Source organism: Bidens hawaiensis, unplaced genomic scaffold, assembly GCF_021521415.1.
Source record: "Bidens hawaiensis isolate Kalapana, Puna unplaced genomic scaffold, B.hawaiensis_p1.1 tig00026585_1, whole genome shotgun sequence".
NCBI classification, from domain to species: domain Eukaryota; kingdom Viridiplantae; phylum Streptophyta; class Magnoliopsida; order Asterales; family Asteraceae; genus Bidens; species Bidens hawaiensis.
The window spans coordinates 101,115-119,976 of NW_027494264.1; the positions used below are offsets into that span (position 1 = coordinate 101,115).

General features: G+C 36.5%; 1 pseudogene; it reads left to right on the forward strand.

Annotated features, from left to right (window-relative positions):
- Positions 1-10,229: 10,229 nt before the first annotated feature.
- Positions 10,230-11,809, forward strand: LOC143573538 (berberine bridge enzyme-like 8 pseudogene; annotated as a pseudogene).
- Positions 11,810-18,862: the final 7,053 nt, after the last annotated feature.

Below are 18,862 nucleotides of genomic sequence, written 5' to 3' on the forward strand. Positions count from 1 at the left end.
ACCACCAGCACCACCTGCTCCAGCTACAGCAGCCATTTCTACAACAAACAGGCCAAGTCAGATAAACGTCAAGGCAAATCACAAGTTCGCCTGTTACCATGAGCGAAGTTGTGATTAATTCTGTATAGGCGAAGTTAGAGGTGGGGCGAAGTTGAGAACAACTTCGCCTCAACTTGAACTTCGTCTAATAAATGTTAAGTAAAAGGGCCAGGCGAAGTTAAAGATAACTTCGCTTAACCACAATATCGCCTCATAAACTGTTACATAAGTAATTGTCAGGCGAAGTTAAACCTCAGACGAAGTTACGGATAACTTCGCCTAAACTGTAACTTCGCTGAATACGACTCGGTGACAGATAGACGAAACAAACGAATCGATTTGGACAATTTTGAAGATTTTGGTCAGTTAACACATGCTTTTGAGACGATTGGACGATTAATATGTTTACTACCACGTGAAAGTAGTTTGAAAATCGGGTGTTAAGGTTCGAAAGAACGAGGTCGCTAATCGGGTCGATACGACCGATGATTAACATTTAAAGATAGTGATTATACGACATTAGAACCCTACACACCTTTAATCGGATTAGAATCGAGAAGGAATAACACATATTGATCAAGATCGATAAGTTCGCTTAGGTTTTCGGAGAGAATAAGTTCGCTGGTTTGTAAATAATGAGCAGTTTGACCTTTAATTTCCTTTATATAGGGGCAGAGTTATACAGGCGAAGTTGTGGATAACTTCGCCTATTGCAGGCGAAGTTATGGACAAGTTCGCCGATATTACAAAACAAACCCCTATAATTTGAACAATTTGCAATTAAGTTTGAAAACATCCTTTAAAGAGTTAAATGATACAATCAAGACCAAGTAACCAGGTATAAAATCATACAACTACATAAGTAGAAAAAATTTTAAAAATAAAGTACACGGGATCAAATTTCAGTCTCGACAGGGACTACCATGTTTTAGAAAAGATCCGAACAGGAATCATACTAATTACGTGACTGTCACATAGATCCGTTTTCAGCTGTATTATGACATAGAGAAACAGGTTGTAAGCAGGTAAATAACTTAGAATGGTTTTCATCGTTTCTGTGATACGGGTTAGGTTCAATTAAGCTCAAAACTTAAGTGGTCAATAACTCAGAGATTATGATGCCTCCTATCTATTCTCAAGGCGTATTTGGCTTTCCCCAAGTCATCCCGAGTTGACCTCGACCCGTAGTGTCTGATTAACTAGAAAGTACTCTTCGATCTTTAGACTCTGCTTCCCGTTCTCTTTCTTACACCTTGATTGAGAAGTCTTAACATTATGAACTCTAGAATGTCTCAATAACACACACACATTTTTTTTTTTAAATTAAACAAAGTATTTACATAACTTCAGAGTAGTAGACAACTGCAAGTCCCGAATCTGGATCACTGCAGTTTCTTGACACGCTATCTTCACGGGAATCAGAACACTCACGGGCTCGTGTATGACTGGGTAATCGCTTTTCTGCCTATCATTCGGAAAGATATATATGAAGACATGCACAGCTCTTAAGGAGTTTTCACGTAAAATCGAGTAGATTTAGTTAGTATCACTTCTACTTTTACGCACCATAAAAAGTTACCATGACATACAATGACTGTTCTAAAGTCTTTTAGGCGTAATAACTTCACTAGTTAAGCACACAGAATCAGTATATCTATCACTTTCCAAGGTTGGATCAATTTTCTATTAAACATAGTAAAAGAACTTCTTACGAAGTAGTAGACTTGAAAAATAATTTCATCTCCCTAAAAAAAATTTTAACATCAATCGCCCCGATCAAATCAAAGTTTTCAGGTAAACGGCTATCCCGAAGATCCAATGGATCAGCTGGACCGACCACATACAAGTATGTGTCCTTCTAACTAAGTATGAAAAACTAATTTTCAGTGAAAGAATAAAAACTACATCATAAACCGCCCCGGTCACTTTCAGTCATCTGGTTAATGGCTATCCTCATATTCTACAAGTAGAGATGAGGACCAAACATATCCGAAGATATGTCTTTCAAACTGAGGCAACCGACATAATTCTAAGCGATAGTGACGTTTTTTTTTTTTTTTTTAAACAAAGACAAAAAAACACGGTTACTCGGGATTGATCATCCCATTCAGCTCAACAAGGTTTTGAAAATGATTTTTGTCAAACGCTTTAGTAAACAAGTCAGCGAAATTATCTAACGTATCAACCTTTTCGAGCACAATCAGTTTCTTCTCAGCACAATCCCGTATAAAATGATGACGTATGTCAATGTGTTTAGTTATACTGTGCTTTACGGGATTGTTAGTTACTGAGATAGCAGCAGTATTATCAATGCAAATAGGAGTATGAGTGAAATTCAGACCATAATCGCGCAACTGTTGTTGAATCCAAAGAACCTGGGAGCAGCAGTTGGATGCTGCCATGTATTCTGCTTCACAGGTTGAAATGGCGACTGAGGTCTGCTTCTTGAATTGCCATGACACTAATCTGCCACCAAGAAACTGACATCCACCTGTTGTAGACTTCCGACTCTGATTGCACCCTCCATAATCAGAATCTATGTAGGCGACCAACTCCAAGTCTCCTCCTCTCGTGTACCACAACCCCAGCTTAGGTTTGCCTTTGAGATAATGTAATATCCTCTTCGTACCCTTCAAGTGAGATTCCCTTGGGTTTGCCTGAAAGCGAGCACAAAGACAAACATCAAACATTATATCAGGCCTAGAAGCAGTTAAGTACATTAAAGAACCTATTATTGCCCGATATTGGGTTGGGTCCACGTCTGCATCATTGTCTGAATCAGCACGCAATTTATGGTTGACGCAGACTGGAGTATCAAATGGAGAGCTGTCCTCCATCTTGAAGTGTTTGAGAACATCATGGACGTACTTAGTCTGATGAATGAACATCCCATCTTTTTTCTGATCAACCTGCAGTCCTAAAAAGAAAGTTAGTTCACCCATAGCACTCATTTCAAACCTCTTTTTCATGACGGCCTCAAACTCCTGACACATGGCGACTTTTGATGCAGCAAAGATAATGTCGTCCACGTAGACTTGCACCAGTAGAAAGTCGCTCCCTTTTCTCTTAAAGAACAATGTGCTATCAATCTTACCTCTTTCAAACTCATTCTCAAGCAAGTAATCGGATAAAGTTGAATACCAGGCACGAGGTGCCTGATGTAGTCCATACAGCGCTTTACTTAGCTTGTACACGTGATCGGGAAAGTCTGGGTCAGGAAAACCCGGAGGTTGCTCAACGTACACAACCTCATCGACTTTACCGTTGAGGAACGCACTCTTCACATCTAACTGAAATACCTTCATCTCCTTGTGTGCCGCAAATGCCAAAAACAAACGAATGGCTTCCAATCTCGCCACAGGAGCAAACACCTCATTGTAGTCAATCCCCTCTTGCTGATTAAAACCTTTTACAACCAGCCTAGCCTTGTTCCTGATAATAATCCCTTTCTCATCTCTCTTGCATTTGAAAACCCATTTTGTGCCAATCGCATGCACATCATTTGGTTTTGCAACCAAGTTCCATACCTCCATCTTCTTGAACTGGGCTAACTCTTCTTGCATGGCTTCGACCCACGAGCTGTCCTTGAGAGCCATTTGATAGTTCTTTGGTTCAATCTGGCTGATGAAGCAGGTGTACAAGCATTCATTAATTATGCCCGTATCTTTAATGCTTGTGTAAACACAGGTGTGCTCATTCAAGCTTTGTCTTGTTTGTACACCATCGGACAGATCACCTATCACGTTCTCCAAATGGTGATTTTTGTGAACTCTCGTAGTTGGAACCGAATTGACTTGCAGATTGTCTTCCAGGTTTGAAGATAGCTCATCAATGGGTGATTGTTGTTGTTGATAGTGAAACGGATTGAAGAATTCCTCTTCTGTAGAGGCAGCAGGGTATCGACAGCATTTGACGAGGAAGGCTGACATCCATCATACTGCGGTCGTTGCACCAAAGTGTCTTCCTCATCGTAAATCATCTTCGAAGCAATTCTTTCATCAACTTCTGCACAATCCAAATAAGGCATGTTAAAAGATTTAAAAAGTCTATCATAGTCGAAAACCCCAGCGGGTCCCGTGCTTGGTTTTGGTGATTTGTAACTTGTGATATCAGTGTTACACACCACCTCAACCTTGCTGGTCGATGTATTAAAGACACGTCTGTTGGGAGTCCCAACAACATATCCGACTAAAATTCCTTCGTCGGCTATTTCACCAAATTTAGAATTTGTCTTTAATATCGAACACGGGGACCCGAATGGTTCGAGACCACTCAAGTTGGGCTTTCTCCCATGCATAAGTTCATAACATGTTTTATTCAGTCTTTTAACAGTTAACACTCTATTAAGGATATAACAGGCTGTTGCAACAGCTTCAGCCCAGAACACCACAGGAAGCTTCGAATCAGCCAGCATGGTTCTGGCTCCTTCAATTAACGTTCTGTTCTTCCTCTCAGCCACCCCATTTTGTTGCGGAGTATACGGTGCGCTGTACTGGTGTTCTATCCCTTTCTGTAAGCAGAAGATCTCCATCTCATAGTTCTTGAACTCTGTCCCATTGTCACTCCTGATGTATTTAACCCTTTTCCCCATGATATTCTCAACCTTGGTAATCAAATTCTTTACCATCTGAACCATTTCATCCTTTGACTTCAGGAAATATACCCAAGAATATCGAGAGAAATCATCAGTGATCACCAAGCAATATGATGTTCCTCCTAGGCTTTTTACATTCACTGGACCGAAGAGATCCATGTGAAGTAGGTCTAGGGTACTGACTATAGAATTAACCTTCTTGGTGTGATGGGATTTCTTGTGTTGCTTTCCCTTTTTGCATGATAAGCATTGGTCTTCAAAGTTAAAATTCTTCAAGGGAACACCCAGCACCAACCCATTCTTGACAATGTAGTTCATCTTCCAAGGATGAATATGCCCCATTCTCCTATGCCATAACTCGGACTCCGATTCAGTTGCTTTTGACAGAAGACACGATTCTTCTGTGGCCATCTCAGTCGACCTCATGTCCATAATATACGTATTCTTTTCTCTTGGAGCCTTCATAACAATCCAATCCTCTGGTATCTTGAAACCAGGATACAGCACGATCGCCTCATTCTTGGTAAAGTGCACGGTGTACTCTTTGTCACAGATCTGCGATACACTCAGCAGATTATGCTTCAGTTCTTCAACAAAATTCACTTTCTCTAAAGTCATTTTTCCATTCGTCACCGTCCCAATTCCTGTAATCCTTCCACCGCTCTCTCCAGCAAAACTCACTCTTCCTCCTTGAACAGGTTTCCATTCGTGTAACAAATTCTTGTTACCCGTCATGTGCCGGGAACAGCCGCAATCCACAACCCATTGATTGTTTGCAGCCCTGTTCAACTGTCCCTGCACGATTAAAGCATAGGATTAAAATCTGGGGACCCAAGACCTATTGGTCTTGGGTCGATACATCCCGTACTTTGGCTGTCCAAAGTTAGTATCAGAATAATTTATGTAAGTCCTAAAAGGATACCTTCTTGCAGATTGACTATGGGGCCATCCGAACCTTCTTGAATTAAATGAATTATTACTTATGGTTTGGTTGTTAGCAGTGAAAAACTGAGATCGATTTCTTTGAAAACCCGAATTAGTCCAATTTCTGAACTTTGGTGAGTTTTCATTTTTACCATTATATTGATTACTGTTAGTTCTTTTCTCAGATTTTGAAGGCCTCACACCTCTGAATCTCTGCTTCAGAGGGCAATCAGCAATTAGGTGTCCTAATTGATTACATCTGAAACAACTCCGGTGTTCAACTTTCTTATCAATAGTTGTCTTAGATGTTGAGGCTGTATTACTGCCCGTTTGTCTCACATATGGTGGGACATACGGGTTTAGTGGAGAACTCTTTTCAGTTGTTTTATGTTTCTCTCCACTTTTTGGTAACACTGCCTCTTCTGTTGTCTTACCAGACTCGGATGACTTGTCCGAATTTGATGAGACAGGACTAGGAACAGAAATCCTCACATTCGAAACAGGCTTACTTGTTTCGCCTTTACTAACTTCTGGTTCTTTAATAGTAACCTTAACCGGAACTGTCTGACCAAAATCAACATCAACAGATTTCTGATTACTAGGATCATAAGTGTAATTATGATTGTAAGGTGGTGGAACTTCATGATATCCAATTCCTCCCCTTTTAACTGGGGAACCTTGATCACTAACGAGGTGATCAAGTATAGCGGAGGAATTTCTAAATTGCTCAAGTTTCCTGTTCAGTTCCACCACTTTCACCTGGTGATCAGCTATCTGTTTATCCCTTTCAGCTATTAGTTTGGTTTTCTCTTCTAACACTTCATAGCTAAGATCAATTACTTGTATTTTCTCAGCTAGATTGGCTTTAAGACTTCTAATCTTTCTCACTAGCTTTTATTTTTACCTTATAACTGTTTTCTCTAGCTTTAGTGAAATGATGATCTTCTTTTAATGTTTTAAATTGAGCATCCAAACTAACAAACTGATCAGTTATAGTTGTCAATTGTTCAGACAGATTTTCACATTTATTACAAGGGAGTTTAGTACTTACCTCGGAGAGCTGATCTGTCACATCGGCCATGAAAGCTTGATTTTCTCCAGTCACCTTCTCACTTTCTGCAGTTTTGATGTTTGCCAAATTAGCCTGTTCAAACACTTCCTCAACATGCAGATTCCAGTTGTACTCCCCGTTCTGTCTGGATATCATGTCTCTATTATCATTACCACCCCCACTCTGTTGTGTAGACCTGTTTTGACTGCGTTCTACACGTTCATTTGTGCACTCCTTCGCAAAATAGCCATTCTGTTGACAATTGTAACACCTAACCTTCGACTTGTCAAAACCTGGTCTTTCACCTACAAACTTCCTACCGGTCTTCTTCATAAACCGTTTAACCCTTCTCACAATCATCGCCATCTGCCACTGCAGATCCATTTCTTCCAGATCATCAGCATCGATCTGATCATAGTCTTCGTCCAAAGTTGCTGGATCAACAATCTTACCCTGAATGTAATTTTCATACGAGGCAATGAAAGATGCATAGAGAGCAAACTGATGTTCAGCAGATTTAACACTCATGGGCATCTTCGAGTAGTTTTTGTTCGAAACACTTGGGGAAAAACTACCCTTGGTCGCTTGAGGTTTAGAAGCATTAGTTCCACCAGCTACAAAGCACACATCACCATTCATGTTGAGAGATACATGTCCTTCATGTGTTGAGTTAGCGCCCGACTCTCCCTTTGAGTAGTAAGCAGATGATTCAGACTTCGAACTTGAACTTGAGTTAACTTTTGCACCATACATTCCCGGATCTTGAACCTGATCAGTAGGTGTCTCTTTTCGAACCATGTTTAGTTCAAAAGTTCGTAGCTTGTTAACTGCTGTTTCCAAGTCATAGTCGGCAAAGTCTTTGTCTTCTCTCATCAACACAGTGTACATCTCCCATTTTGGTGGAGAGCATCAAGAAGCTTTTCAACAATCTCATCTTCTTTGTAAGCAATTGAATAATTGCTGAGTTCTGTCATCAGGTGATAATATCTCGTGATGATATCATCAAGTGATTCATTCTTCAGATACTTGAAGACCGAGAACTGGGTTTTAAGTAGTTTAATCTTTGATGCACGAATCCCCACATTACCCTCAAACCGGTTTTCAAGTGCTTCCCAAAGCTCTCTAGCAGTTTTATACTTCCTGAAGGTGTGAAGTATTTCTTGTGGAAGAGCCATTGTTATCGCTGCATGAGCTTTGCTTTCAGCCTCATACATTTTCTTCTCTTCCTCTTCCATCTTGCTGTATTTCTTAATCTGATCACGACCCTCATACTCAGCAGTTGGTGGAATGTATCCATCTTGGATGCACACCCACATCTTAGCATCTTGGTATTTGACATATTGTTCAAACCGATCCTTCCAAGCCACGAAATCGGTTCCTTTCAGCAACTTCGGTGCCTTAGTAGCTGAAACCGCTTCCACTTCCATCTTCACCAGTTCCGTAATATTTATAGAAGACATCTTTCGCGAAACACAAAGAAACCCGAAAAACAAAAATTTTATTCCTAACAGTACTGTAGGCGAAGTTGTGGATAACTTCGCTTAAGTCTTAACTTCGCTGGAATTCTTAACTTCGCTTCCTTTTTAAATTCGCCTGATTCGGCGAAGTTGTAAATAACTTCGCTTAAGGTAAGCGAACTTGTGAAGTAGGCGAAGTTGTGGGTAACTTCGCTTAGGCGAACTTGTGAGGTAGGCGAAGTTGTGGATAACTTCGCTTAACCTTATATCTTCGCCGAAACCCTACGAACAGTGACGGCAACTTCGCCTGATGAACACGATGGTTTTGCAGGTTTGATTTCTGGATTTTGCGAGGTTTGTGACAGTGTAATGGGTTGTTTATGATGGTGGGAGGTGAGTAGGACACAAAAACTCGGTAAACTCGTCCCGCGAATAGTCGAACGGAACGATTTCTACACCCGCGTGATAATCCCGAACCACAATCACGAGCAAAATCTCTGATACCAATTTTAGGTTCCCAGCCGGATCGACACGAGATATCTCGTTCTACGTAGGTGCGGAATCCCTATGTAAGACGTTACGAGCGTAGAAAACGATACGATTAAACACACGTTACAATAAACAAAGGCTCGTTATATTGCAACTGGAAACACGTGATATTAATCACAAACACTGGACTCGTAAACTCGATACAATAATTCTTGTAGAAATGTTATCAACAGCCGTAACCTAGCAGCTATATAAACACGACAACTTCGCCTGGCATGTTCAGGCGAAGTTGTCCCTAACTTCGCTTAGTTCACAAGTTCGCCAGTATCAGCGAACTTGTGAGCTAACTTCGCTTACATACAAAAACACAAATCTAACAAACTCGATTACAAACACTTAACACTGAACTACTGACATCATGTACCAACATATGTTTTTGTCTATGTTACACATTTTTGTGCTTCAAATTAGTATATGTTATATAATTTATATAAGCTGTATATTTAATATTAATATTAATATTTTATCGACACACTTGTATGATATATATACTTTTTGTATATTTATCACAATGATTTTTGTATGTATGCAGAAAGAAATACGTGTTGATGACTATAAAAAAAAGTTACATGTTAATGGATGTTGAGTAGAACGAAATTGTTTTTAGATAATTATATTGTATGAATGAATTGTATTTATGGCTTTATGTGTAGAATAAAATGAAGAGGGAGGATAAAAAAATTATGAAAATGAATTAAACATTTCATTTTTTTTTTTTTTGGAACGACCAATTAAGTAACACTAGGTACTCCGTACGCGGCCCCCAATGGCTAAAGGTAGCCCGAGCCGGCCACGAGTCTGGACGGACAGGGCCCCTAGCGTCCAACTATTGAGGGATTCCCCGGATAAAAGCCGACCCCCACGCCCGCCAAACGGCACGACGGCGATGAGCCGGGAAAACCGGGTGAGATCAGGACTCGAACCCTGGCAAGCCAGGGTCATCCCTCATATCTCCCATATAAATTGGTGATAGTGAGGTTTGAACCCCCTACCTCTCACTAATAAAGTGAGTGCTCGAACCCTGGCAAGCCAGAGTCATCCCTCATATCTCCCATATAAATTGATGATAGTGAGGTTTGAACCCCCTACCTCTCACGACAGCGAGGAGCCGGTAAAACCGGGTGAGATCAGGACTCGAACCCTGGCAAGCCAGGGTCATCCCTCATATCTCCCATATAAATTGGTGATAGTGAGGTTTGAACCCCCTACCTCTCACGACAGCGAGGAGCCGGTAAAACCGGGTGAGATCAGGACTTGAACCCTGGCAAGCCAGGGTCATCCCTCATATCTCCCATATAATTTAAAAGAGAATTATAAAGGTTTTATATTTATACTTTTTAATTAATTTACTTTTATTGGTTATGTTAATTGGGAAAGAAATTAATGGCTTATTAATTGTATTAATTGAAGAAATAAGTTATTTATTGTTGTAATTAAAATCTTTTCATTTATGTTTAAACATTTGTTAAATTAATTGTTCATATTAAAGGAAAATTCATCTTAAAACCCATATGATTTTTCATCATAAATATATTATGAGTTTTGATTGTCTATAAATTGCATGCACCAAGAAACCTCAAACCATGCTAAAACAGCAAACATATTTTCTTTTAACATGCAAATTTTCATTTTAACTCTCCTTGTGTTGTTCTCAACCCAATCTTATGCAACTTCTGCTATAGATAGTTTCATTCAATGTCTAAATGACCGAGCGCACTCTTCGTTCCTGAACACCGGAGAGGTCTACACTCCCGGAAACTCATCTTTCCCCACTGTGTTGCAAAACTACATCAGAAATGGTCGGTTCAATGAATCTACAACACCAAAACCCTTTGTAATCATCACCGCTGAACATGTTTCCCACATTCAGGCAGCTGTTGTGTGTGGAAAAGAAAACTGTCTGCTAATGAAAACAAGAAGCGGTGGCCATGATTTCGAAGGTCTTTCCTACCTTACTAACACGAATCAACCATTCTTTATTGTCAACATGTTCAATTTAAGGTCGATAAACGTGGACATCGAACAAGAAACCGCATGGGTCCAAGCCGGTGCGACTCTTGGTGACTTTACTATCGAATCGCCGAGAAAAGTAACAAACATGGCTTTCCCGCTGGCGTTTGCCCGATGGTTGGCGTTGGTGGGCATTTTAGTGGTGGTGGTTATGGTAACTTGATGAGGAAATATGGTTTATCCGTTGATAATATTATTGACGCTCAAATAATCGACGTGAATGGCAAGATTTTGAATAGAAAGAGTATGGGTGAAGATTTGTTTTGGGCCATCACGGGTGGTGGTGGTGTTAGTTTTGGGGTGGTTCTGGCCTACAAAATTAAATTGGTTCGTGTTCCAGAAACCGTGACAGTCTTTACCATCCAAAGAACCGAGGAACAAAATCTTAGCACCATCGCCGAACGGTGGGTCCAAGTTGCTGACAAGCTAGATAACAATATTTTCATTCGAATGAATTTTAATGTCACCAAAGATACAAATGGTGAAAAGAAAATCCATGCTATTTTCCCAACGTTGTACCTTGGAAACTCGAGGAATCTTGTGATTCTATTCAACAAAGATTTCCCTGAGTTAGGGTTACATGAATCAGATTGTACTGAAATGAGTTGGGTTGAATCGATTCTTTATTACACGGGCTTTGCCATTGGTACTCCGACCACAGCTCTCTTAATCCATACACTTCAAAATCTCAAACCACTTAAGATCAAATCTGATTATGTGCAAAACCCTATTACTAAACAAGGATTTGAGTTCATATTTAAAAGGATGAAAGAACTCAAAAGTCAAATATTGGATTTCAACCCATACGGTGGAAGAATGAATGAAATATCAGAATTTGCAAAGCCCTTTCCACATCGATCGGGTAACATAGCGAAGATTCAATATGTAGTAATCTGGGACGAACTTGGTGATGAAGCAGCAAATAGATACTTGAATTTCACAAGGTTGATGTATGAATACATGACTCCATTTGTATCGAAGAACCCTAGAGAAGCATTTCTCAACTATAGAGATTTGGATATTGGTATCAACAACCATGGAAGGAATGCTTATATTGAAGGAATGGTCTATGGGCATAAGTATTTCTCAGAGACAAATTACAAGAGGCTGGCAAGTGTGAAGACTAGAGTTGATCCTGATAACTTCTTTAGGAATGAGCAAAGTATCCCAACGATGTCAAATTGAAAGACGTAATACGATGGTGCATGAAATTATTTGGACAAGTTAAAATGAGTGAAATGGTTCTCATAATATTTATAACTAGCTAATATAAAAAATAGTAGTAGTAATAATAATAATAATAATAATAACAATAACAACAACAATATCTGTGATGCATGCATTTGATTGTTTGTATGTTTAGGCAGGAAAAAAAAGTTAAAATTAAAATGTTTGTTAATGAGATTTAGCAATTTAATTGCAAGCCCAAAACAAGAATGGTGAATATGTCAAACAGAATGGGCCAACAAGAGTGAAAGAAAAGAGTAATTAAAGTGGGTGGACATGAAACAAGAAGGATACAATAGAGAATAACTAAATACAAAGGCCACGTCACATAACTAAGACTTGATCGGCAATTATCAAAAGGGAGAAGAGGAGTTCTCGAGGTGGCGACTATGGATTAAAAGGAAAATAAAAAGATGCTAGCATGCAGCCTGGTCTATAAAATGTCCATGGCTCTTATCTATTGAATAAAAGAAGCGTCACTAGGTGAATTAATTTAACTAGGCAAACACCGATGTTATCAGACCTAGACTGGACATCAACCTGGACTTCTTACTAGATCACAGGTCGGACCGTACATTAACTCGGATGATGTAATTAACAATCATACACCTTCGTTTGATTTATTGCGAGCACCTGCGGGATATTTGTTTTAGTCACTGCCATTTCTTGCAAGTTGCAAACATCAAATAGGACCCACTTTTATGCGAGTGCATGTTCAAGTCGGTTATGGGCACCATTTAGAAACCAGTCCCAGCCCGGCCTGTCGAACCGGGACCCGGTAAAACCCATTTTTCATTAAATCAAAATGAAATGTGTATGCTGGGATTCGAACTTAGGTAATTTCAGAGATAGAAACTTTAATAATTACCCTAGGAGTCAACCAACAAAGCTTCATTGATGTCTTTATTAATCAAACATAAATCATATATATTTAAAAAGCAATGCATAAAACATAAATAAACATTAAAGTTTGTTATTGTTATTATTTTTGGTTATTATTATTTTTATATGTATATGAATTATATATATATATATAGGGGTGTTCAAAGTCGGATATCCAAACTTCGGATATCCGAACATTTCGGATAGTGGATTTCACTATCCGAATCCGTATCCAAAATTTCGGATATCTGTTCAGATAATAAAACGATATCCGAAAATTTAAAAAAAATAATGAAAGAAGCTATTTCAAAACTAGAGTTTTTGTAAATCTGTAATACACTAATAATGAAGATGTGGAACACCACAACGGCACAACTTATGATATTTTAGTTGTATTCTTGAATAGAATGTACAAATAATTTAGATAATCGACAAGAGTATAAACAAACCAAATGCCCAATTAAATTATACAGCTGGTTACATCCGAATAGTACTATAGTAGTGTAGCCGGAATGGAGCGCCGGAGTCGGAGAAACGACTGAGACCACCACCGACGCACCGACAGAGTATAGGCTGTAGCAGCGGCCGGCGTGCGGACGTGAGAATCTACAGACGATTGGATAGCAGTGGGAGTCACTGAACTATTGAAGCGGCGTTAAGTTTGTGTTTGGTTGGGAATTAGGGTTTCATATCTTATATCTTGGTATATAATATATATTTTAAAAATATTAAATTTAATGTTTCGGATAGTTCGGATATCCGAACTATCCGAAAAATCCCAAAAATGCTATCCGAATCCGAATTTTCGGATATCCGGGTTTCGGATATCCGAATTTTCGGATATCTGAAATTTCGGATAGTTCGGATACGGATAATCGGATAATTCGGATACAGATTCGGATTCGGATACTTTTGATCACCCCTATATATATAAATTATTTATGACGCTATCCGAGTCAAACATCGATCCGCCTTCCCAGGTCCGGCCTTTAACCCAATAAGGCATCCGGGTGATCGGGTGTGAAAACATTAGTTATGGGTGCACCACCACTAAATTCAGTTTACCACGAGTATAATAATATTCCCACCTGATCTTGTTTCCATATTAAATGTGTTCCATATTCTCATAATAATATTTCCACAATTCTTCATACAAATGTTCTTTATTAATGTGCTATTCCATATAAATCTCGTTTCCTTTTCTTGGGTTACCATATTATTTTTATTAATTATTAATGTTTCAATATGGCCTTGGTAAGTCTAATATCATTTATTATTGGGGCATTTACATATTTCTCCTTTCTAACATCTTTAATTACATACCAGATTATTGACCCGTGTACAACACGACAAGGGTTAAAATATAAAACATGGGTTGAAAAAAATATTTTTTAACATGTTATTAAATATAATCTATGAAATTTTAAAAATCAAATAAGTATGTAAAGCAAAAACATTTATTTTAGGAAATGGTGTTATAGGTTAAATGCTATTTATTTTTTCGTTCAAGCAAATGTACATGTCTTATGCGGTTCTCAACGTACGGTTGGTTTTGAAAAGAATGTGCCTCTATATATGTGTGTGCATACATATTCATGTTTTTTTGTTTATTTATAACTAGGATAGTGGCCCGTGTTACATACAGGTGAAAAAAATTTCAAACGTCATATATATATATCATAAGAATTCTTTAAATTGTTTTCTGCAAAATCACAAGTTGTAGGAAAATATGTATAAATGGTGTGAATGAAAAACTGTATAAATATACAAATCATTGAATTGCTAAAGTAATAGTCATACTAAAAAAGGTAGCAAAAATTAGTTATAAATAATTAATTGTAGTCAAAATTGGTTTTTAAATCATTTAAAAGGAAATAGTTGGTTATGATTATAGAAAGCATTAATTAGTGAGGTTATGATTCTAGAAAATATTAATTAGTGAATTATGTGGCGATTTTAGAGATGAAAACCTTGTAAGCTTATGTGGACATCCTGTTTAAAGGCCACGTGGATATCTTGTTTTGCTTTAATAGTTTAGTAAGAAGATTAGCATTAGGCTTAAAATTAATTGATTAATTATGTGGAATTTATAAACATGAAAAATGGATGACATGGAACATTAGGTGGACACCCTAGGAGAAGGACAAGTGGACAAATTGATTTTCCTTTAATATATTAATTAGATGTAATAAAGTCAAAGTAAATGTTAACGCGTGTCTTAACAATTAACATGTATATATTCCTTTTGCTTTTGACACTTTTGGTTTCCGCGTGCCTGAAGCTGTGGAGTTACTTATCCGTGTTCAGCGGGTCATGCATAGTAATGTTATGACTCGAAGATCAGCAAATGCAGTTTTTAAAAGATTGGGTTTTGCAATTCAAAAAGGGGTAGCGGTGCAGCTTGTTACCTGCTTGCCTTCTGTATCTATGTAATCTAAACATTGAAATTTTTTATATTTAGGTTGGTCAAAAAAATGTTAAGTTATGAATTCAAAACTTTAAATGTTAAGTTTGACCAATGCTTGTGTTATATATTGGTTTAAATGTTAATTAGCATTATGATTAAAATTAATTGATTAATTATGTGGAAATTATAAGCATGGAAAGTGGATGACATGGAATATTAGGTGGACACCTTAAGAGAAGGATAATTAGACAAATTGGTTTTGCTTTAATATATTAGTTAGATAACTAATGTCATTGTGTGATTTATTGTTGTAGAACTTAAGGTCAAATTTGACATTATGGAAACTTGGAAATTTACCACCAACTTTGATTGCATTTAGAGGCCTTCCAATATTGAATATTAATTTTTATTTTTCATTTATTAAACTAGAAGAAAATTCTAAGAATGCATTCTTATTTATAGAAATTACTAAAACCATCCAACAGGAATGTAGTAAAATGTATTGCTTTAATATTATATATATAGACTAGATTTTATCCCCCGTATTACGGGATTGTTTTACGTTATTCGTTTTTAATATTTATATATGTATATTTTGATTTTAATTTTATTTATTGTAAGAAAGTTAATAATTAATATACTTAAGGTTTGATGATGAAATGGTTTCACAAATAAATGATATGTTATAACCCGGTTTAAAAACTATCTGGGTTTGGTAATACCCATTACTCGTTTACTTTCTTTATTATAAAATTGTTTTCTTAATTATAAATAATATCTTTTTTTTAAAATAAAATAGGATATTAATTTTTAGTGTATTCCTATTTTATAGAATTTTCATATCAAATATTTGATGAGATTACTTTTTTAATATACCGAGATTACTTTTTGATGAGATTATTTTTCATATCATATATTTGATGAGATTAAATTTAATAGCTATCTGGGTTTGGTGAGACCTTTACTCGTGAATTCGGGTCAAATGCGTGATAAGCCTTCATTTACAAATAAAATAATATGATGGCTTGAGAGAATGGTTGTTTTACATTTTTAATTTTTTAATATTTATTTTTGGATTTTATTTTTTTTTATTGTAAGAAAGTTAATAATATACTTAGGGTTTGATGATGAAAGGGTTTCATAAATAAATGATATGTTATAACCCGTTTAAAAGCTATCTGGATTTGGTGACCCATGACTCGCTTATGTTTTTTACTATAAAATTGTTTATTAATTATAAATAATATATTTTTCTTTTTAAATTGGATATTAAATTTTAGTATATTCCTATTTTGTTGGATTTTCATATCAAATAATTGGTAAGATTAATTTTTAATTTAATGAGATGTTATAACCCGTTTAAGAGCTATCTGGTTTTTGGTAAGATCCATACCCATGAATTTGGGTTAAATCAATGAGAGGCATCCATTTAAAAATCAAGAAATCTGGTGGCTTCCATAAAAAGTAAGAGCGACCACATTGCGACACATAGGATTTTTGGGTTTTCATTTATATATATTATAGATATATAGATTTCCCCAAAGTTTAAACAACAATTAAATATTTCCCCTCTCTAACACATATATATTATATACATATATATATAGAGAGATGATCAAAAGAGAACTCCTTTTTAAAAAGAGAATTAGAGAACTAATAAAAAAATATTTTTAATTTAATCAAAAAATATTTTTACATTTTTTTTCAGCCTATATATTTTTTTTTACCAAAAGAGAACTCCTTCTTTAACAATAAAATATTTCTTTATTAGTTTTCTAGTTCTCTTTTTAAAAAGGAGTTCTCCTTTGATCCTCTCCTTATATATATATATATGTATGTCCATTACACTAAAATAAACCTATTAATTGGCTAATTTACCCATTTCTCTAAAACTAAAATTAAGTACCATTGTTTAATATTAACGAAAATCTTTAAAAAAAATCAAATAAACAAAATACATTAAAAAAAACTAAATTTAAAACCCACAATTTGGTATTATAAACCTTAAAAAAGTGCAATCCCTCCGGTCCAAAGGGTCATCGTTTTTAACAACCCCTATCATCGAATCACCGCTTTACACCATCACCAGCATTTGTCATTTATTTCATGGTCTTACACACTCGCCATCATCTCTGTACATCATTTCCAACAGTTCTCGTAAGTCTGGATGCGACTCTCTCTCTTTGCGTCTCTCTCTCTTTGGATTTGCAGTTCTGTTAAGCCAAGGTTTTCAGTTACCACCCTTCATCTCCATCTTCAATCTACCTGTATCAAGTTCGATAGTGGTTTAGATCTGGGTTTCAGAACGAAAGAGACAGATTCAAGTTACAAATTTTGGGTTTGGGCATTGACCTATGGTGGTTGACCATTGGTTTAACGAAGATGAAAGGTGATGGTGGGTCGTCGACGGTGGCAAGCAATAATAGATATGTATTTTCTTTTAATAAACTTTTATTATTATTATTATTATTATTTTCAATTAATATAGCAAAACTAAATTGTTCGTTCCCCCCAAAATTTTTTATAACAATAATAATTTTTTTATTATTTAGTTTTTATTTTATATATTTAAACATAATTAGATATGACCAAATGCTCGTTTAAACGTCTCGTATTTTAGTGGGTCAATTTACTCATTATTTACTCGTGTACCAATATTTGAAAATTAAATTTCAAAAATTTTACTTTTATCCACAAAATGGGATGTTACATTAAGTTAGTCTTTAGATGGGCCTTATAATCCTTTATACGGTTCGTCAAATCCGAAATTTCCACAATTGCATATTAGACCCTAGATTTTAACTTTCACATGTCTACAAATTGGTCCCTCAACTTTCAAAGTTGGCAAATTTGATACGAAATTTTCCAGGATGCTACATAGTGGTCAGTGATGGTGGTGAAGATGAACATGGTCATGGTGGTGACGATCAACAGAGATGAAGGTGGGGTTGGTGGTTATTGATGGTTGCGATGAAGATGGAAAGATGAGGGATGCATATTGAATGTATATGGGAAGGTGAAGCGAAGATTAAACGCAAGGTTCTGATACGGGGGTGAAATATCGATTTTGCCCCTCCGTTTATCGGTGTTATTAACGGACAATAGCCTGAGAGATTCATAGTGATCCCGTTAAAAAAACAAAGGGACTCAACCAATTCAAATTTCGTGGGAGGAGTGAAGTTGCTCCCGTTCCTAAACCACATCGATGCAAACTGTAATTTACTCCTAAATTTATAAATAATTATTAAGTATGACAATGTAGATTTAATGTGCGTGTTGAATGTTAAAACAAATATACTGACATTTGTTAATACGAGACGTGTCGATTATAAAACGTGGCAGCTCACCGAAAATTGACTCTTAATAAATAGACACAAGACATTTAGCTAGTACCACTCACAAAATTCTAAAAACCTCTTCAACGAAGCAAGGTGTAAACGAAGAACATCCATAAGGTAAATGCACATTATTTTCAAGGATCAACCATTTTACTACTTGAACAATATCCAGGTTTGATGTTTACCATCCATTCAATCACTTTGAGTAATAATCGTTCATTTAAATGTTTTGAGATGAAATTAAATCTGATTCTTAAACCGACTAAATGATATTAATATCCAGATTTATTAATGGTTAATGCGATGATTTGTTTCAGATATGAAAATGAAAAATTCTTAAAAATTTAAGATCCTTTTTCCTTATGTATTTCTAAATTTTACATC